The following is a 23,294-nucleotide window of genomic DNA, read 5'->3' as shown; positions in this document are numbered from 1 at the left end:
CTAACAGTAGGTATTATTTAACAACACTGAGTCCTGATGATGGTCTGAGGGACCTCTGACTGCCACCACAGGCCAAAACATCAACATTACCTTTTCTTTTGACAAGCTGAATTGAAAGTCCATGATATTGCTTGATCTGGGACTGAAAACCAGGCAATTATTGTTCAGAATTGTCCTGAGGAGGGTTATAACCCCTTCCTGGATCTTCTGTTGGGATTCCAACTTGTGATCTAGGGGGGTTATATACAGTGTTCTTGTTTATGAGATGGACATTCGTTGGATTTGTTGTACATGTTTTTGTACTTCCTGAATCCCACTGAGTAATATATTGGATTATAACAGTACGGAGTTGTCTTAGTCATTAATTGAAGACTGGATCATACATTCACATACTATATCTAAACCATTCCTCTAGGAGCAATTTTAAGTGAGATGCAGAACATGTTGTGGCACAGAATCCAGTAACAAAACAAGCATGACTACAGTCCTGCTATGAGTAGCACAGTGATGCAGATTTTAACTGCTGTTCCAACTTGCCAATATAATCCATTTTGAGAGCCCTAAACCTTTCTTTTTCATATAAATAAGACGCCCCAAAATAGGTAGTACTGCCCACTAAGACAGGGCATACGGTATAAAAGGGTAGACCATGCAAAGGTTTAATGTTAAACATGTCCTTACAGAGAAAATGCCCAAGGGGCTATTTTCACTGTAGCAGAGATAACTGTTACATGAAAACTTAGGGATACAATAATATTGCCATCTCCACTTAGGACACAGCTACAGAGTTCATTCTTGGACTAATGAAAATATTTATTACAAACCCAATTCATTGTAAAAGGTTTGTGATACATAATTAGAAAAGCTACTTTTGAAAAAATGCTTGTTGTCTGCCTAAACCCTCTATAAACCCATTTGCATGAGCTTCCAACGTTCACCTAGGTGCTTAATAGCCCATTTAGTGAGGGGTGAATTTCTATCAAGAGCTGAGACAAAAGCCTTGGGTGTGGGGAGGTTTTCTGTTCATCTGGGCTTTCCCAGGAACTTAATTAACTTCACAGGGGCCTGTCCTGTCACAGGAAGATGTAGCTAACACCTGGGATTGTGGTTATTATTTGAGGTGAGTACTTAACACACTTAACTAATGCCTCATTTTCTCAAGGTGATTGAATTGGCATTTGCCTCCCTAAAAGCCCTCCATACCCCTACCTAAAAGCCCTCTAAATCCCTTCCCAAATCCCTCCCTTTTAGTAGTAGATAGTCCTCATTTTTCCACCACTCCCTCAGGTCCCTCCCACATGTATTACTAAGTAGTGAACGTACATGTACTGCCATCTCCCAATAAAAAATACAGGAAATATCCAGGAGGAAATTTCCACCATATGTTTGTGAACTGCACTTTGTAGTAAGTAAGCAGAACTGTAGTCTTACTTTATGTACCACAACATAACTTTGTGAATTGAGCTCCCTGTTTTTTTTTGTTTGTTTGTTTTTTACACCAGGGCAAAGGATGCAGAATTATCATAATTCCACTCTTCTGATCAACAGAAGTAAAATTGGGAAGATTATTCTACACTGTTGAAAAACAGCAGTATTCACCACCAGTGTTTGCAAAGGCAGAATAGCCTCAACACACTTGAGCCCAGTAAGGGTGAGGGTCTGATTGGCAGTAATAGAATGACATAATCTCAGCTCTGAAATTATTCCTTTGACAGACGGATTTCACATGCTAAGCTTCCTTTACTCTCAACTTGGCCTACACAATTAATTATCAGGATCAGACAATCTCTCAGAAATAATGTTCTCCTAAGCACCACAGTCAAAATCTATTGTCCCCCAGAGTGAAATAAAAATTATGGGTGGCTGTGCCTTCAAAGTATGTAAATCAAACAGATCAAAACTTCATTTTTTGTTAAGATCCTTGATAGCCACAACTATCAATAAAATAGTATACTGGGAATCCAAGAACTTGACAAAAACTTTCTAAGATACTTTCAAAATCAACCTTTTTCCACATTTTAGAAGAGCAAGAGTTGGTGAACTTGCTTTACATCTGATCATAGTTGAGCATTGGAGATCCCTCCCTCTTTCTCTTAGGGTTACAGATAATTAACCTCAGTTTAGCAATCTCTAAAAACTGTGCTTTTTAGGTAAGCTTCTGTCATAGTTAATCAGCTTGTTTGTTTCTCTTTTTCTTTTAGCTTCACTACCAGGACATCTCTATGAGGATCAGTTGTGCTGTGCAAGTTTAAGTACCATCGCATGACATAACATGACAAAACATGACATAACATAACCATGAACAATAATGCACGCAAAGTTCACAGAAGATATCCATGAGTACTGCTGCCGTTTTTTCAGCATATCTTTCCAAATTCCTGAAATTTAAAACTCTACAAATGGTCCAATTCACAAATAAAATCATAAAACTGTGTGTTGGTGCTGATTCATGATTTTTAATTTCTTCAAAAAGGGAAATAATAGTACGTAATGTGGAATAGCACTGTGGAACAGCAGCCAGATGGACAAATGCACTTTTGTTTCCTCGTAGCGAAACTGTTGGATGATCTATTCCCATTGCTACCCTGGAAGAAGAGTTACTCTGTCCATTTGTAGGAGTAAAACTCTGACCACACCGAAGGAGGAAAAGAGTCAGAAAGAAGTCTGTGAATGCCCATAAACACATATGTTTTTGGCTTTCACGAAGTGAAAAGGGAAACCATGTCTTGTTCCTCCCACTCCCTTCCACTCACACTCTTAGCAGAGATTTGTGCAGTAGTAAAACAATTTACAACTGATAGGTATCCTCTGGTGGCTAGATGTCATCCATAAATTGAGCTTTTCCTAGTTGTAGATATATTTTTACAGCCACAAATAGAATTGTGAATCGGGTCCAAAATATAGTTTTTAATATTTCGGTGAGACTCATTACTAGTGGATACAGAAACTCCCATCGTCACTGTCTATATCTTATAAAGTTGTTCTGAGTTGATTTTTTGTCCCGGCAGTTCTAACTAGAAAAAATCAACAAAAATGAAGGCCCATATTTATACTTCTTTAGCGCCACATTTGCGTTATTTGTGATGCAAAAGCGGCGCAAATGCGGCGCTAATAAATTATAAATATGGGCCTCAGTGTTGTGGGTCTAATGACCCCTTACACTGATATGTCTCAGCTTTTCTTCTCATCTCCACCTACTCCATTATCTTAATGGTCCTCTGTGTTTATCTCCACAGAAACCTTACATTTGTTGATATTTTAAAACTTAAATACACACAAGCTCAATTTTTCCCCCATCTTACTTCTTCTGTTATTCAACTAGGCCCTCCCATTTTGAGAGTAAATCTCCTGCCGACAGATTTATTCATGCACTCTTTGACATGCATCTTCATTTCTTTCACGTACTGCAGAGGAGGACATTCCAATGATGAGAACATTAGCAAAAAGTTCTACTGTCAGCCTAATTTTTTATGTTCACAACATTATTCTTGCACTGCAGACAGCTGTGCGATAATGTGTGACCTGTTTGAAGGCTCTGGTAGTTTAATTGTTATGTCAACTCCTTGCCCGCTGGCCTCTTTGGTGATGTTTAAGACTCATAAACAATCCTAAATGGGGCCCAAACATTTCTGTGGTCAAAGGGGACTGTGCTGCACATGGTTGCTCCATGCTTAAATTACCACATACTAGACTGATTCCTAAATTGCTTATTTCTCCACTCAGATTGACGGATAGAGCATGTAACCCTTACATACAAACTATGCAAATACACAGACCTTAGGTGCCAACGCATATGCAATGCTATTTTACTACCACAATGAAAATAATTGATAAAAGCGCTGTTTTTGTGTGGTGGAAAGCCGGAATCTCATTTTCCTCCTCTGGGAATCAATTTAGATCTGGCCTCTTAGTAATTACCTGTCCTCAAACCCAACATCCTTTAATTTTCTCATCATTATTCTAAGTTAAAAGATACTGTAGTTCTTTCTAGTAGATCACATCGATCAATCAATATCTTAATGTTTGTCCCCTTGTTCTGGCCATTATATAATTCAACTTATGTTTGCCTTAAATGCCCTTTCCATTTTAAAACCAGACTGCTCTTAATCAAATCATTTCACTTCTAAATCCTGTTGCATCCTCTCATGTGGTGCTGAAGGGTCTGGGGAAAAGCCGGTCGACTCTTACCTGCTCCCTCCCGTTTTGGGAGAGGGAGGAGTGAAATAGTACCTCTGCTTTTTTCCAATATTAAAGCTTTTCCTAGCTTTTAGAAGTAATGTACTTCGTGGTTCATGGTTCTGTCAAAGCTTTTCTGAGTGCATTATTCTCATCGTTTCCCGACAATCTGGCCACTTAGATTTTGGAAAATAAACGTGATAGCTCCATCAATTAGATGTGTAAACATTATTAGAGCAACAAATTGCAGTGGCACTGGAGCACAATGCACCACGATTATCGCTGTTTTTTGCTCTTTTACTATCCAACGAGGCATCGGGGTTGTGGGTTCCGTTTTTAGGGGGTGGGTGGGTAAGTAAAATGGATAAGAGCATTTCTCTGCTGGCATTTGGGCCCATCACACTCCCTGTGCCTATGTAAAAGATATTTCTTCTTTAAATTGCCTGTCAGCCATCACTTTTCTTTCACAGCAGCACTATGTTCTGAACTGTGACAGATTTATGTTAAGCTACCCATCGTCCCAAAACAGATTTTGTTTCAATGAGCATTTGAGATATTTAAATATTCTATGCCTACAATTCCAGATATCATAAATGCACCTGTTCTGTGTTAAAGAATGTTAATGAAGGAGTAAACTACTCCAAATTAGGAAAGAATTATGCCAAATCATATCCTAATTAACTAAATGATTATTCATGCCACCAGACATGTTGACATGTGATTCGCAGAGAACGAAAAGAAAAAAATTTAAGACAGATGTGATAAGATAGAAAGTGAGAAAATTAAAACAATAAACCTAACAGAAGTGACTGAATGTGTTTACATTGCTTTACATCATGCTCAACCCACCCGATGAGGGCTCACTAGGGAGAGAGGACAGAATTGAGTATGGTGATTGCCTATGAGAAGAGTAGAGGCCCTGAATTTCAGTGACAGTAATAAGGTCACTACCAATATCCTTCCTAGTGGCAGAGACATTTCTGAAGATATGGACTATGCTAGGGATCCTGAATTTCAGATAGCTAAAAGGATAAAATGATGAGTGATTTTAGAGCCTGAGTAATTCGATCTCTGTGTCAGATGTAAAATTTAGGAGAGGGCTAGACAAAATTAGTTGATTCTAGGGGCAGGGCTGCACAGCCTCCCCCGAGAATGATAGCAACAATCACTTATCTAAAGAAAGATCTTTCTTACATTCTCACAATGTTATTGACTGGTGAAAATATTTTAGACTCGACTCTTGAGAAGGTAAGTTTTGCATTAGCAATATGGCTCTGAATGCAACCTTTTTTACACTTGCAAGTGTGCACATCTCTGCCAATCTTGTGTATGAAATAAACAGCACTGATGGTGAGCATTTAACTCAGATATCTTCGCAGAACAAATTGTTAGCCGGAGCTTGGATCATCACCGTTTCTAGCTTGACACTGACAATTGTCGGTAAGTCTACATGAATATCAATGCTTTCGAATGCTGGGATAAAATAATCTGGGCTGATGTTCTTGAAGTTCCTAAAGCATGCAGTGGTTGGTCTTTCAAACTGGGTTTTGGCTGGGATTACAGTTGGATGGCTAAATTGTCATTGGTTATTGTATGGATAGACCACAACTCTGGATGGTGGTTCCAGTTGCTCATTTATTTGTTTTGGAATTGTAGTTTGCGACTTTATGGAGCTGTATCTGGGAATGGAAGCCAAATAAGAAAATTCAAGGTTGTCCATGTTTGCAAACAGCCTTTGCTCATATACATTTATATTTTACCAGAAGAGAAATTAAGAATGATGGTTGGGAAAGGATTTACTGGATAAAGTCAATATATGTACAGTTATTACACTAATACCTTAAGAAACAACTGTATTGCTCTTAGGTATGTAGTTAATGATAGTGCAGAGACACAAGGGGATGGCACTGGTGAGATAAGTTTCAAAACTTTGGCTAAATTACTCTTAAGTGGGCCCTAGGATGTACTTAGGATATGTCTCTGAATCTTAATAGAGCATCTTCTCATATCTTTGTTCTATTCCCACATACAATGTTATCAGCAAGAGATCTAGATGCAAGTAATAGCTAAAAGAAGGGGTGCATGGTCCTTGATGATGGTGCAAATGTTCATGGGATTCGTATAGGCACAACATACATTTAGAATGCTTTAATACCGCAATGGTTACATTGACGCACACCTTGATTCAAGATATAGTTTCATCGATTTTTTTATTGAAAATCCTTTTCCCAATTATAATTACTAAGGGGTGCAAATTGGGTCATGTGCACATTATCACAAATCAGCTATAATCCATACATGTATTAAAACAAACGTATCTTGTAGGGAATGGATGGGGTTGACTTAAGTAAAGCATCCTTTTCTGTATTGTCATCCCAGATTATTTCACCTTTTTATGAATGCATTTATTTGGTATTATGACTTAGTGAACTGCGACATAGTTATTCAGTGCCACAATCATTATGTTTAGTTCATTTAATTGTGTTGCCCAATTGTTTTCACCCAGTGTAGGGAATGTCATTGTTATTGCTGTCCCTCACAATTGTTCCAGTCTGATTTTGCTGGCTTTAGAAGTCCATGTGCTCTACCACTGATATCCTGTGCTTCTGCTCTAAAATATGTGCTGGGCATTTGTAACTCATTGTGTAGCATATTTAACTTACCTATACGTCTATTGTAGATGGTGCCTTACATTCACCTGTGCCAAGGACAGTTAACTGTCATGCATGGGCTGCAGTGTGTATTTCCACCCACTTACACAACAACAATATATGTACCTTGTTAACCTTGGAGTGTATCATACATTCATTTATAAAATATATGTCTGCCAGGAGCCCAACTGTGCTATGGCTGGTATATTGTTTTAAAGCAATGCAGTAATACTTGGAAAGAAAATTGCTTTTGCCATCCAGGAAAACTAATTTTTATGCAAGAAACTCTAAAAAGATCTTGCAACTGCTGCAAAGCACCAGAAATGGAAGGGCAATAACTTAGTCTCCAGTTTACTCAAGCCCATGATCATGATGAGCTAAAAGTAAATTAAGTAAGGATTGGAGAAGGTGCTAGCGGCAATTACAATAATGGAGCAGGCAGCACAAAGAGAAGTTATTGGGTTTACTTTGTCACCCTTGCACTACAACACTACAGTCAGCAAGTGTTAAGCTACCCCATCTACTTTCCTCAATACTCTTATCAGCAGCTGCAGCATAGTTCTGGAACACTTCCAGGCCTGTTCATGTAAGATCAGCTTTCTCAGGTGCTTATGTAGCTTGCTATGTGTCAGGAACACTCTTATGGGTATTTTGATCAACAGAGATGCCTGCCACTAGGTGTCACTGTCTAGTAGCTAATTGAAACTGTAGAGCCAGTGCAGGAATTTAGAAATTATATGGCTTAGCTTTCTCTTCTTGTTTGTGTGACAAATTACTATCATATCGTAATGCAGGAACCTAACTTAAATTCTATTACTCTAATGTGACATGCGTGGCACTTGGCAGAACTGAGAGTGGGATGCCATAGAATGGCATAGAGCAGAGCAAAGTGGTGTAGAGTAGATTGTCATAGAGTAGAGCAGAGTGGTGTAGAGTGGGGTGGCATGGAGTAGAGTTGTGTAGAGTGTTCTGGCACAGAGCAGAATGGTGTAGCATGGAACGGCATTGAGTAGAGTAGAGTGGTGTAGAGTGGACTGGCATAGAAAAGAGTAGAGTGGTGTTGAGTGGACTTTTATAGAGTACAGTAGAGTAGAGAAGACTGGTGTAGAGTAAAGTGGCATAGAGTAGAGTCATGTATAGCAGAGTGGCGCAGAGTACAATGGTGTAGAGCTTAGAGTAAAGTGCTGTTGAGCACAGTGCCATAGAGTGCAGAGATGCAGAGTAGTGTAGAGTAGAGTGTTATATAGTGTAATGGGGTACAGCGTAGTGTCATAAAGTAGAGTGGTGCAAAGTAGAGTAGAGTGGCATAGAGTGCAGTAGAATGCCATAGCGTGCATTAATATAGAGTGGTACAGAGCACAATAAGGTGGCATAGAGTGTAGTGCAGTGGCCTAGAATTTAGTGGCATAGAGTGCAGTGTCTGACAGTGTAGTGGTGCAGAGCAGAGTTGCATAGGGTGCAGTTGTTCAGAGTAGAGTGCAGTTGCATGGCATGCAGTGACATATAGTAGAGTGGTGCACAGTAAAGTGCAGTGGCACAGAGTGGTGCAGAGTAGAGTGCAGTGACATAGAGTGCAGTAGGGTAGAGTAGAGTGACTAAAGTGCAGGGTGTAGAGTAGAGAGGCTAGAGTGCAGTGGTGCAGAGAAGAGTGGTTAGAGTGCAGTGGTGCAGAGTAGTGTAGAGTGGAATAGAGGGCTGTAGAGTGGTGTAGAGTGCATTGAGACAGAGTACAGTGATGTAGAGTCCAGTGATGCAGAGTAGGGTGCCTTAGTGTGCAGTGGCATAACGTGCAGCAGCATAGAGGGGTGCAGAATAGAGTATAGTGGCATTGAGTGCAGTGGACTAGAGTCTGTAGAGAAGAGCAGAGTGGTGTAAAGTACAGTGGCAGATAGCGGTGAAGACTAGAGTTGCATGGAGGAAAGTGGTGCAGAGAATAGCAGAGTAGCGTAGAGTGCAGTGGCATAGGGAAGAGCAGATAAAATACAGTGCAGTGGCATAGAGTGGTGCAAATTGGAGTGGTGCAAAGAAGAGCAGAGTGGCAGAGAGCGCAGTGGTGTAGAGTAAAGTGGTATAGAGCAGAGGTGCATATAGTGGAGCAGTGTAAAGTGCAGTGGAGTAGAGTGAGTGGTGCAGAGTAGAATGTTGCAGAGCATAGTGCAGTGACTTAAAGTGCAGTGGCATAGAGTAGGGTGGAGCAGAATAGAGTGCAATAGCGCAGAGTAGAGTGCTGTGGTGTAGAGTATTGGGCAGGGGGTAAGAGGCAAAAAAGTAACATCAAGAGGGGATGACTGGGAAAGAATAGGAGCTACACAGACCAGAATATGGAAGACTGACTGAAAACACAAGCACTCATATGGAGTGCTTGTACACAAAGAAAAAAGTAGCTCCAAAAATGGGAGCAGTGGATGAACACAAGTACTTGCATCATGCTCCAGAGGAGTGCCATAATAATAGGACATAACGCACCCATGCCATGACAAATGGGAGTAAAGCAAATGAGAGTGAAACCGAAACTAACAAATGGTAATCTATGGACAGGCTGTAAGCCCACAGTATGTAAATAAAAGTCTTGCAGAGGCAGTGCCTGCACAGTCTATGTGAAACCTAAAAAGAAACTGAGGCAGAAAAAAGCAAAATACCATCCCTTTCTGTATAGATTTCTGGAATGTTTTTCTACAAGTCCTTAATACTCTAATTAAAACAAATCCCAAGGAAAAGAAAGCCCTATCTAGCATATCAATGCAGCAAAGAACCATTTAGCAGAATGAATTGAACCGAAGAGCCTTCCAGAAAATAGAGTTACTCTCCTTCCGATGGAAGGTGATGGGCACATGGTTTCTTATCTGCAGGATGAGGCCAGGGACAACCCTGCCACAAATGTGGACATGTCTAAATTGTTGAACAGCTATGATGAGTAAAGCCCCGAGAAAAGATGGCAGAAAAGCCTTACCTGAAAACCATCTCATAAAAGGTATAATGAGTAATATAAAGTACCTTGAACTGTATGGGTCTAATTAACAAAATGCAATTTTATATTTTTGAGTAAGTGTGCTAGTTTACATGAATCACGAACTGCACTTTTGTGATAACTCACACTTTTATTATAATTACACTTTTGTACAGCAACGCACACGTACAACCTTTGTGAATCAGGCCTAATATGTTTCACCACTGGAAAGTAAGCTTATGAAAGGCACCAAAAGGCATCCAATACTTGATCAAACTGTCTAATAGTATGAACCTATGTTTCCACCATGGTTTTTGTAATTTGTGAGTCAAACACACAGAAACTTCTAGATTGCATGTATTGCATGTATTTTAGTCTGGCATGCGTTAAGGTTTCAACTATCGGTGTTCACAGCCCCATAGAGAAGGAAAGGAATCCTACTAAGATACCTTACTATGTAAAAGATGAAAACCACTAGAGTATTTATCAGTGACTTTAGATGAAGTTACTAATCAAAATGAAAACCAAAGCTATTACCATATCATCTGACATTGCATGTGTGTCATATCCATACTGCTCAAGCCCTCCTTGCCAAGGATCAACACCTCTGCGTTGTTTATCTCGGGTGTCAGAACTACGTTGCTCATCCATCTCTTGATGGCAACTAAGCAGGTCTGCAGAGGGCCCAATAGATCAGCAATAGGCCAGTTGAAGTGCACAATCAGCTGGGTATCATCAGTGTATGAGACTCTTCATGTTAAAAGATCTCATAACCCTAGCAAAGGCTGTACATAGATAATAAACAGTATACTGAAGCAGGAAAAATACTGTTCAATTTATGAATACAAAGTTACTACTATCAATGTTGCACATGCAAGTGGAGATATCTGTTACAGGTAGATGGAGATGTTCCTATGGGAATGTATGCAGAAAATTGCATGTTTATTAATCTTTAATAAAAAACATTACAAATGTTTCAATCTAAAATAAGAATCTAAATGAATTGCAAATATTTACTTTAATCTACAACTAAGAAAGTAAAATGTTAAATCACTTAAATTCATCTAATTAAATGTGTACTTAATAATTAATTAAAGTATACTAATTTATTTAATAAATAATATTTTTTATTTTAAAAAAGTTGTATTATTTTTGTATAAAGAAAACAGTATAATACAAGAACAGATGTACAGTATCACAAGACATATGAATGTCACCAAAACAGATGGAAACAAATAAAAGACCTTCTACATCACACCATTATCCATTTCGATAGTTAATATGAGCAGCGGCTGAAGCTAGAGAGATAGGGGGAACGAGGCGGAGCAGAAGTGGGGGGAAGGAGAGGGGTGGTAACCCTAACAAAGCAGACCCAAGCCCACCATGTGTGATAGGAAATATTATTATATTTTTCCAGTTGGATAGGATTGTTTTAATCCCTGCTGCCGTTAGCATGTCTAAAAGGAGTTGGTCCGAGAATGATATTTTGTTGAGTAGGACTATATTCATATATGCGTCAATACCCAGTGAGATCAGAATATGATTCAAAGTAATTCTAACTTTGAAAATGTCCCTTATTGTGCTTTTGATGGCTTTCCGGAGCGGGAGAATTTGCTTGCAATAAAAGAGTCAGTGATCTAGATCCCTTTTTTGTTCATTACAATTCTAACATGTATCAGAGTCTAGTAGATTTCTTTTGTGTAGGCGATCTGGTGGCCAGTATCCTCTACATATAGGCCAGAAGTTTCATTGTGATATCATATCATATCATATAAATGTCATACCTCAATAGGGATTTCCATATATTTGTGCAGTTTTGTACTGGAATGGTAGGTAAATTGTGTTGGGTGCATGATCATTTCATTTCTTTTGTATGATCACAAGATCTAGTTTAGCACTTTTTGTAGCATTTCGTATATAAAGGAACCTAAATTAGACTTGGACCATAAGTTGTGTGAAAAAGTCTTACCTTCTTCTCTGTGGGAATTCTTAATGTTCTGAAGATCTATTTTTAATGTTAAGAAATTGTAGAGTTCTATTGCAAACCCCTGAATTTCTCAGCGAGGATGGAGCAGGGTATAGGTTGATCAGGCATAATGTCCTTGATAAAAAGTATAGCAGTAGAAGCCCATTGTTTTAAAAAATGAAGGAAAGGGTTCAATCTATTGTGTTTATTGAACCATAACGTTGCATCACCCTGAGCCTTTCAATTTATTTGTAAGGCACTTGTCTACATTTTTTATTGTCTTCAACAACTCTTTAACAATACTACATGAATGAGTAACCTTAATTTGTTTAGTAGTAAAAGTATTAATGAGTGTTAAAGGGAAAACCAATTCTCTTTCAATGTCAAGCGGGGGGGTGAGGGCTACCCTTTGATGTCTAACCCGAAAGGCTGTTTGATAGTGAATAAAATTTGGTAGGTTCACACCCCCTTCTGGTTTACATTTGTGGAGTTTATGAAGGGATATTCTTCCTTTTTTCCCTTTCCATATAAAGTTCGATATAATAGTATTAATTGTTTTGTGGAATGGTAATGACTGTAAAGTAACAAATGTAAAGAATGAACAGTTAGTGCAGAACATGCTAAGAAAGAAATTGACTTGTGGGGTTAACAGCATTTGTCACTGCTTCAGTCTTTCCCCCACCATTTAATACATTTTGGAGACTAGAATTCTGTCAATTTATTTGTATTATTGATTAGTGTGTTTTCAATGCGTTGTCTTGTTTCTTCTAATGAGTTTTCAAATTCAATCCCTAGGTATTTTAAATGCAGATGTTGCTTTTTTAAGTGATATGGGGAAGCAATGTGTTGTAGGCAAAAATGATTGAGAGAGAAAATTTCATTTTTTTCTTTGTTAAGGGTATAACCTGAGACTTTCGTAAAGGAAGAAATGGAATCAAGAATTACAGGTATCATCCATTCAGCTTCAGTGGAGAAGGATGTTTTCATTAGACCCAATGGAGTGAAGATGTGGTTCAATTGATACTAAAAATAAAAGGGGAGATAGAGGGCAGCCTTGCCTACTCCCCTGATGAAGCATGATGTTATATGAAAGTTGTCCATTGGTTTTAATATGAGCAGTTGGTTTTTGATAACTGGCCACGGAAAAGCATATAAAGAGGGGTCCTAAATGAAATATTTCTAGTGTTGCTTTTAGAAAGCCCCCTGAAACCTTATTAACCCCTTCGCTGCCAGGCCTTTTCCCCTCAGGTGCCATGCCATTTTTTGGCTACTTGGCGCAGTTCACGCTTAGGCCCTCATAACTATTTGTCCACATAAGCTACCCATGCAAAATTTGCGTCCTTTTTTTCCAACATCCTAGGAATTCTAGAGGTACCCAGAGTTTGTGGGTTCCCATGGAGGAGACCAAGAAATTAGCCAAAATACTGCAAAGATTTCATTTTTTTTCTTTAAATGGGAAAAAAGAGCTGTAGAAGAAGGGTTGTGTTTTTTTCCCTGAAAAAGGCATCAACAAAGGTTTTGCAGTGCTAAAATCACCATCTTCCCAGCATTCAGGAACAGGCAGACTTGAATCAGAAAACCACATTTCCAACACAATTTTGACATTTTACTGGGACATCCCCCCTTTTTACTATATTTTGTGTTTTTAGCCTCCTTCCAGTTAGTAACAGAAATAGGTAGGAAACTAATGCTGGATCCTGGAAATCTAAACGTTTCTGGAAAGTACGAAACGTTCTGAATTCAGCAAGGGGCCATTTGTGTAGATCCTACAAGGTTTTCCTACAGAAAATAACAGCTGAAATAAAAAATATTGAAAGTGGGGTGAAAAAAACAGCAATTTTTCTCCACGCTTTGCTCTGTAACTATTTTCTACAATGTCAGATTTTTGAAAGCAATATACGATTATGTCTGCTGGACTCCTCTGGTTGCGGGAATATATAGGGCTTGTAGGTTCTCCAAGAACCCTATGTACCCAGAGCCAATAAATGAGCTGCACCTTGCAGTGGGTTTTCTTTGTATACCGGGTGTACAGCAATTCAGTTGCTGAAATATAAAGATTGAAAAAACAGGTATCAAGGAAACCTTTGTATTTCCAAAATGGGCACAAGATAAGGTGTTGCGAAGCAGTGGTTATTTGCACATCTCTGAATCCTGGGGTCCCCATACTAGCATGTGAATAACAGGGCATTTCTCAAATAGACGTCTTTTTTACACATTGTCTTACATTTGGAAGAAAAAATGTAGAGAAAGACTTGGGGCACTGCTATTCTGTGTTCCCATAAGTCTCCCGATAAAAACGGTACCTCACTTGTGTGGGTAGGCCTAGTGCCCCTGACAGGAAACACAACATGGACATATATTTTTACATTGAAATCTGACGTGTTTTTTGCAAAGTGCCTAGCTGTGGACTTTGGCCTCTAGCTCAGCCGGCACCTAGAGAAACCTACCAAACCCGAGCATTTTTTGAAAACTAGTCAGCTAGGGAAATCCAGGATGGGGTGACTTGTGGGGCTCTCACCAGGTTCTGTTACCCAGAATCCTTTGTAAACCTCAAAATTTGGTAACAAAAAAACACTTTTACCTCACATTTCGGTGACAGAAAGTTCTGGAATCTGAGAGGAGCTACAAATTTCCTTCCACCCAGCATTCCTCCAAGTCCCCCGATAAAAATGGTACCTCACTTGTGTGGGTAGGTCTAGTGCCCGTGATAGGAAATGCCCCAAAACACAACGTGGACACATCACATTTTCCCAAACAAAACAGGATGTTTTTTGCAAAGTGCCTAGCTGTAGATTTTGGCCTCTAGCTCAGCCGGCACCTAGGGAAACCTAGCAAACCTGTGAATTTTTTAAAACTAGACACCTCGAGGAATCCAGGGTGGAGTGACATGTGGGGCTCTTACTGGGATCTGTTATCCAGATTCCTTGGCAAACCTCAAATTTTGGCCAAAACACACTTTTTCCTCACATACATGGGTAGGCCTAGTTCCCGCGACAAGAAATGCCCCAAAACATAATACGGACACATCAAATTTATCAAATCCGAAACTACCTGTTTTTACTGGGGGCAACTGTGTTTTTCGTCCTGGACTCAGCAGCCATATGGGGAAACCTACCAAACCCAAACATTTCTGAAAACTAGACCTGAGGGAGTCCATGGAGGTTGGACTTGCGCGGATCCCCCCAGTGTTTTCTTACCCAGTATCCTCAGAAAACCTAAAATTTAACTAAAAATAATCACATTTTTCTCACATTTCCGTGTGGGATCACTGCACCAGGACAAATTTCCTACCACCCAACATTCCCCTCAGTCTTCCGGTAAAAATTATACCTCACTTGTGTAGGTGGGCCAAGTGCCTGTGACAGGGAAGAGCCAACAACATGTCAAAATTGAGGGAGAACAAAAGCGGGCCCAAAAGGGCAGCTTGAACAAAAAAAATAATTAGCCTGACAAGTGGGACAGAATTTTTATCGGTTTAGATGAGACAATGCTGGGTGGTGAGAATTTTGTGGATTCCTGCATGTTCTGGAAGGTTCATCACAAAAATGTGGGAAAAATGTGTGATTTCCAGCAAAGTTGGAGGTTTGCAGGGCATTGTGGGTAAGAAAATGGTGAGGGGTGCATGTGAAGCACACCACCCTGGACTCACCCAGTTGTTTAGTTTTCATATGATTTAGGTCTTGAGGATTTTTCTACATGGCAGTGTCCCAAAGTTCAAAAAGTGCAGCCCTCACCATTCCAAGTGGGACAATTTTGACAGTTAGACAAGCTCTCATGGCCCAAATGTAAAACCAAAACACAAAATAATCAAATGTCCTCTTGCTTGCAGTGGGGATAAGATGTTTTAGTGTGCGGGGGAAAGCTGAAAGACTGTTACTCCCTTCAGTTGTGGTGGGGGCATAACCATGCCCCTACTGGTTGGTAGCTACCACCCCACTGTTTTTTATATTTTTTTAATTCCCCGGCATCTAGTAGGTTTCGTGCCCCAGGGATGAATCGGGGGTAATTGCCCCATCTGCCTAATGGTGGGCAGAGCAACTTTGGACCAATTTATTTGGAGTGGGAGTATGGCCATACCCCCACCCTCTTTTTTTGAAAAAAAATCTTCCCTGGTCACCGGTGGGCCTTCCAAAAATGGGCGATCTGCCCCTAAGGGTGGCAGATATGGCCAACAGTAATGTGCCCCCATGGGGATCTTCCCCAAACAAAACACACACATACACACACACACCGATCGCTGGTGCCTAAGTGGTTTCTCCCCCCCTTTGGGGGCAGAAATGGATTCAAATAAATTTGCCCCCCGGGAGAACGACCCTTGCATGAAACTGACACAACAAAATACAAATCCCTGGTGCCTAGTGGTTTCTGTCCTCCTTTGGGGCAGATTGGCCTAATAAAAATAGGCCAATCTGCCCCCAAGGAAGGCAGAAAGGGCCTAACATTAAATTGCCCCCCAATAGAGTGACCCTTGCCTAAGGGGTCTCTCCCATCTGTAAAAAATAAAAATAAAATCCTGGTGCCTAGTGGTTTCTGCCCCCCTTGAGGGCAGAAATGGCTTAAAATAAATTTTCCCCTCAGGGGAGCGACCCTTGCCTAAGGGGTCCCTCCCATCTGTAAAAATAAAAAAAAATCCCTAGTGCCTAAGGGGTCGCTTCCCACATGTAAACAATATTTTAAAAAAAATCCTTGATATCTAGCGGTTTCAGACAACACCTGGGGTAGATCGGCCTAATTAGAATAGGCCGATCTGCTCCCGGGGGACAGAAAAGGCCTAAAAATAATGTGCCCCCCCCGGGGAGCAGCCCTTGCCCAAGGTGTCTAGTGGTTTCTGTCCCCCTTCGTGGCATATAAGTCTAATAAAAATAGGAAATGGCCTAAGAACAATTTGCCCCCTGGGGGAGCGACCCTTGCCTAATGGGTCGCTCCCCACATGTAAACATAAAAATAAATTTAAAAAAAATCCCTGGTGTCTAGCGGTTTCTGCTAATTGGATTAGACGATCTGCCCCTGGGGGGAGGGCAGAAAAGGCCTAAAAATAATTTGCCCCCCTGGGGAGCGGCCCTTGTACAAGGGTCCGCCCCCCCTTATAGATAAAAAACACACACAAAAAAAAACTCCCTGGTGTCTAGTGGACATTTCTGCTGCCCGATCGCATAACGATTGGGCAGCAGAAATGCAGAGAGAGACATCAAAGGAAATGAAAGGCCTTTCCTTTCCTTTAATGTCTCTTTCGCACCCTCCACGTGACCGAGGAAAAATGCTTTTGCATTTCTCCTCTGATCCGCCCTGGAGGGGGAAGCCTCCGATGTGGTCAGCACGTGATCGCGGGCAGAGTCATCAGATGCCACGTGGGGTCAGTGGGGGCAGGGGTGTAAGGGGAAGCTATTCCCCTTCCAACCCTGTGCTTCCCCTAGGGGCCAGTACAAGGAAGTAAGGGTTACGTCCGTGGCGCCTCAGTGCCGCGCCATCAGGCGTAACCATTACGTCCTTGGCGCCCAAGTGATTAAATGCCTTTTCAGTATCTAAGGCCATGGCCATTGATGAGGATGAAAGTAACTTTTGTCTTCTTAATTGTAAGACAGAGGGTCTGGTGTTATCTGCAGTTAGACGGCCCTTAACAAACCCAGTTTGTGACAAATGTATCAGTGTTGGGAGGACCTTCTTCATTCTCAGGGCTAGAGTCTTTGTGTACATTTTATAATCTGTGTTAAGAAGTGAGATTATGCAAAAAAAATTAATTTCTAACATGTGCTTGCCTTCTTTGGGAAGGACCACAATGTGTTGCTCGATGCCAGTGAATTTTATTACCCCACTACTCTCAAATGTGTGGAAGAATGACCAAAGGTCAGGGGATAGGACGTGATTGTATTGTTAATATTTTCCGCAAACAATTATCCAGGGCAATCCTTATTTGTTTGTTAGAATCTGCATCTTTATTAGACCCTCATTCATTCTCCAAAAACATGTTTTTTGCTGGGGAAAATGGCATGAGGGCTTAAGGTGATACATACAATCTCTTGTCGTTTGTAATGTTGTGTGTGCAATATTTTTACTTACAAAGAAGTAACCTCTCCGAGTTAGAGAGTTACGTGTGTGAGAATACAAAGTCAAATCACTGCCTGTCTGATTGTTCAATCTCCATATATCCATCAGATCATGATCTTCAACTAGTTTATGAAGTTGAGTGTGTGATTTGTTAGGTTTATATTTAAATTGTGATAGTCTGCCTAAGGAAGTGTCAAAGGGTAAGTTAAAATATCCGGCTATGATCAATTTACTGTCTGGATGAGGATCATCTATCTTTGCATATAATGTAGACCAGAAGGAGGGATTGTCGGCTGTAGGGGCATAGAAAAGGTATCATTGTTGTTCCTAATATTCGTTAATAGCTACCTACCTTTGTTTTCGTGAATATTTAGTTCTGTAGAACAGTTTGCTTTTTTTGCACCCCGTTCTTTTTCTTATTTGAAGATATACCAAAGCTGCAGTGCCTCCAAGCTGATTTCCGGTAGACTACCACAACCAATAATTTTTAACCAAGAATTAATAAGAATTAATAAGAATTAAAAAGTGGGTGTTTAATTTAAAATAATTTTAACTTTTCAGCTGTCTCTAGTTTATTAAATGAATACACAATGAAAGGCAAAAATATCAAAATGCTTTGTCGTTTTTCTGGCTCAGTGTGGATAGTGGGGGATAATCTGGTGCTTATAAACTCTGCTACACATACAATTGAGCTATTTAATGTTAAATAGTTTAATTTGATTAGTTTCACATTTTTTCCAAGGTGGTGTTATTTTATTCTCAAGCCTCCATTTTTTGACAATGGAGGTGTGTTGGTGTACCTGTGAGTGCCTAGGTCTGGTAGTTGACTTAATCCAAGGATGGGCTGGAGTACATTCACATTTTTTTTTGACACTTTACAGCTGTAGTATGTTTAGCAGAGTATTTTTGGAATAGCAATAGTCTTAGTCATTTGTGGGTATTAGTATGTATTAGCATGTCTCTCCTTAAACCCCTTCTTAAATTTCCCTAAATCCATCCCATTTAGAAGTAGATATTTCCCATTTCCCAGCTAATCCCATTTTAGCTATCACATTTCCTACTGAAACATATATCTGTGTGTCGAGTACTCCGCCACCATGGTGATCTCCACACAGAAAAGATAGAGGAAGCAAATGGTGTAAGTCCTCACCCATAGATTTGTGAATAGCATTTTGTAGTAAATCAGTATTGCTACTGTAGTACTACTTTATGTACTACAAAATGCAGTTTGTTACTCGGTCCCTTAATCACCAACAATATGAAGGGTGGGACTAGGCCATGGACAAATTTATGAATACTCACAATCTTACACACTTGTTGATGTTTCCATCTTTACTTAGTTTATCCCTGTTGACAAACATCTACTCAGAGAGCCCATTAGACCATACTAGAGTGATATTGTGCATGAGTACATCCTTTTAAAAATGCAAATTCATATTTTGCACATGTGAACTGAACTGATGTACAAATAGCTTTCTGAATCAATTCCTGTCTAATTTTGTGAACAAAAGGAGTGAAATATAAAATATTAGACATTGCGATTGAAATTACAGAGAAGTAATTGCACCTCCATCCAGTAGAAACTTTGAACACAAAAGCAACATTTTATTGCAAATGCATACTGTCATCATATTGTAGGCGGAGAGGTTAAGTGACCTAATACATGCACTGCAGGCATCTCTGTCCTCCTCGTCCCTAGTTTGGCTCTTGTTATCAGCTTTTCATCCTTCTGAGGACGATAAATGATTGCAACAAACATCTGTGATTTCAGCACCCTTCGGGGCGAACGTGTGCTCTGCAAGTTCATGTTATAGGCCACACGTGAATTTCTCATTACAAATACATAGAAAGCAAAGGTCTATTGTTGATTAATTGAGTATTACATGGTGTTCACATCTTGATGTGATGATGTATTCTATATAAACGTCGGTGTTTTCTTTCCTATGCGTACATCTTGTGAACAACTTAAAACATGAAAAGGTCCACGACCCTATTCTTTCTTGCGTTCTGTTTTTGTTTTAAAAGATATATTTTCAAATTGAAAAATAAATGTTCACTACCCTCTTAATCAATGTATTGCCTTTTGAATCAAATGCCGTTTGCTAATTTAGTTTTTATAGCCTTACTACACCGTGAGGTCAGGAAACATGAAGTATTAAAACACGTTTAAAAGTTTCTTGCACCTTTGTGAAATGCTGGGTTAACGCACCGTGACACAGAAAATCAATATAGATGAATCTTGTAGGAGATACTTTTATTTAATTTCGAAGCTGATAATTCCTAACACAACTACTTCAACTATGAAACATAATCATTTTAAGCGTAGATGGCACATAATTTATTTAAATTGTGGTAATAATTTGCTAAGTGCACACGGACAAAGGTACAAATGATAATTGATTCTTAAGTAAATGGCAATCACCATTTAATTATGGGTAATTACTGGGGGCGAACGTGTATTCCACCTGCTTATCTTTAGCATAATAATATAACATTTAGAAATACAGTTCCAAATAAACATAAGTAATGTTGCCTCAAATGTGTGTTCCTAAATAACATTGTAATTTACATAGAATTATACACTTAAGGAATGATTGCACTTGCAATAATTAAGGCGTTGCTAACTTTAATAAGCTAAATTTCCTCCTGAATTGCTTCACTCGCTCCGGGATCAGTCTTTTTAATAAAATGTTGAAATTGTTTTTATAATAAATATAAACTATCTTTGTTTTGCAAAGAGATAGCTAAAGGACATGACTGAGCATCTGGATTCCAGGTTGTTCTCAACTTAGAACAGACTCTTCTGGAAACTGAAGTGTCACCCTAATTTGACAGAAACTCTTATAAAGAATAACTCTCATCAACACACTTGATACATTTCTATATTGTTTTTTAAAAAAGAACATTTTATTTATTTTGACAGAAAGATAATGGAGCTATGCTCAAAGGGTAGAGCACTGCAGGTAGTATCACAAGATACAATATTTTACAATTTTATTCGGATATATCACATCCGAAAATCCCACTGAGGCAAATCACTGGTGGGAAAGACGTACTTCCCTGGTAAACAAAAAACAACAAAACATGAGCTGCTTCATTTGGGGAGAGGGGAGCATAGACGGTACTAATGTAGGACAATAGGCATATATTATTCGGGAGGCACCTGAACGGGGCGAATGGGCTCCAGAGTGTCAGGAAATTATTGATGTATAGAATCTCTACTATTTGTGTTCAGGGTGGAAGGGCATCATTGCTGACCAATGATTTGTGTGCCTGCACTGGGTTACCACAATGGTCGGTTATCAAGACTCACCCTTGCCTACGCTGTTCCACTCATCTCTAAACAGTACCTTCTGCATTGGCCCAGTTTGGAAGGTCAGTGTGCCGTGTCACTAATAAGGGGGGAGTCTTGCATTTCCAAGAACGATAATTGCTTGCCACTGAAGCAGTAGAGCAAGGTCCAGGATTCAGTTCTAAGTTTGGCTGTTTCAGGTCAAGGATAACTCCTAATGGGTACCAGCTGTGGGAAGTGTACAGGCGGTCTATCCGTAAGCTGTGTAAGCACAGAGAGGACCATCGTCCTGAAGGAATTTAGCTGTTCACAGTCCTGGATAAGGTGAATCAGGTGTGCTGGGTTTAAGTGACTTCTAGGACAGTTTGCAGTTGACATGGAAAATATAGCCTGTAGCCTTTGCAGGGTGAGATATGCTTTATGGTGTATGCATGTCTAAATAAAATGAAAGCACATCTAATGCGGGATTTGTATTGTAGGATCTCCTTCCATTCTTTATCATTAAAAGCTGTGATCAATTCATCTTCCCAGTTGAGGCATAGAGCCTGTAAAATCCCCCTGGCACAGGCCTGAGGCCAGTACATAGCCAGGCCAACAGGCATCTCTTGTGGCCAATAGTTTCAGAAGTCTCTAACCCAGTATGCATTGGGGGATCCCTTTGTGGGTTTTGCCACAACTTTGCCATGCTGATCCTGCAATAGGTGAGAAACTCTCCAGTGGGTGCTCATTACAACCACTCACACGCAGAAAGTACAATAAGAGACCGCTCCCATGTAGGTCTCCCACTGTGGGCAGTACAGCTTCCTCCCAGGTGAGGAGATCACATAGGGAAAGCACAGAGGGTTGCACTAGGAATCCCAATAGGGGTATTGCTGAGGTGTAAGCAAGTGTTTACTTACTGTAATGTTATACATTACAGAGGAAAGTACGCTCTATCTCCAATAACGTGGCCACAGCTCCTGTCCATGTGCCTTGGAGGGACAGCAAAGTGTGAAAAAAACTTTCTTAGATCTATCCGGCCTTGAGACCAGTCTCAGCTAAATGATGTCCAGCTAGCCAATACACAGCCCATTGTAGTTGGGCTGCGTATAGGCTCAGGAATCTGGCGTTCGGAGACCTCTGGATTTGGGAGACAGGAAATGTATGGTAAAAGATACCCCACATATTCCAAATCAGTTCAAGAAGTATAGTGTTTAAGTCTTTGTAACAGTTTTGCAGGGGTTAATGCAGTTAAATTAGTAAAGTAGCATAATAATGTAGAAGGACCACCATTTTGGAAAGAGCTATGTGCCCCATATTTTCAGGAATATAGTGTTACAGAAGTTTAACTGATATCTTGTGGTATGCATCGCAGCCTCTAGGATGCCCTCAAGGAGATCTTCAGGGGTATAGAATATGTTAATTCCAAGGTATTTGAAGGAGTGTGCGGCCCAGTGCAATCTGTCAGTGCTAAACATAAGGTCACAGGAGGGATTGTTGTGCTTCAGCGAGAATATAAATGTTTTGGAGAGGTTAACTCGTAGGCCTCTAGGAGACCGCATTTAAGCAATACTATAGAATATGCATGCATACATGCATATCTGCAGACACACATACATACATGCAATACAGAACATAGGCCCTCATTATGTAATTGGCGGTAAAAAACGTCTACCGCCGCAGCTAAGGGCAACAAAAGACCATCACCGCGGCTACCAGCCATCCACTGTATTATGACCACAGCCGAGTTTCCGCCAGAGGATTGTCGGAAATCCGGCTGTGGCCATGCAGGCGGATGGCGGTAAAGTGGGGCTGCTGCCACCAGCAGCGCCACGCCAGTAGACCGCCGTATTATGAGAAATAATGCAGCCTGGTGGTACTCTGCTGGCGGATGCTGCAGCTGGCAGATGCGCCCGACCCGTCTCCTGCCGGAGGAGCCCCAAAACACAGGTAAGTGGGTGATCCGACAGGGGAGGGCGGTGAGGGGTGTTTTGTGTGTGTGAGGGGTGTGTGTGTGAATGTTTGTGTGTGCTTGTATGCAGGTGTGTGTTCCGTGTCAAATGTGTGTGCATGTATGTGGAAGTGCGTGTATATTGTGTTCTGTGAATGCCTGTCTGCATGTATGTATGAAAGTGTGTGTGTGAATGGATGTATGCAGGCATGGATGAATGTGGGAATAGGTGTGTGTATGCGTGTGTGTGTGAAGGGAGGGGCGTAAATGAAGGGAAGGGGTTTGGA

General features: G+C 40.3%; 1 protein-coding gene across 3 annotated transcripts in view; it reads left to right on the top strand.

Annotated features, from left to right (window-relative positions):
* LOC138303966 (thyrotropin-releasing hormone receptor-like) overlaps positions 1-23,294 on the top strand; it is a 562,233-nt gene that overhangs the window by 517,400 nt on the left and 21,539 nt on the right. Inside the window, exon 2 of one of the 3 annotated variants that reach the window (XR_011205473.1) lies at positions 2,202-2,341. The exons of the other annotated variants lie outside the window; for them this stretch is intronic. The gene's annotated coding sequence lies outside the window, so the exon portion shown is untranslated. Of the gene's footprint in view, positions 1-2,201; positions 2,342-23,294 lie in introns of those variants that run through there. 3 annotated transcript variants of the gene reach the window in all.

Source organism: Pleurodeles waltl, chromosome 7 (assembly GCF_031143425.1).
Source record: "Pleurodeles waltl isolate 20211129_DDA chromosome 7, aPleWal1.hap1.20221129, whole genome shotgun sequence".
NCBI lineage: Eukaryota > Metazoa > Chordata > Amphibia > Caudata > Salamandridae > Pleurodeles > Pleurodeles waltl.
Note: the sequence above shows the minus strand (reverse complement) of the source record. Positions and strands in the feature narration are given on the sequence as shown.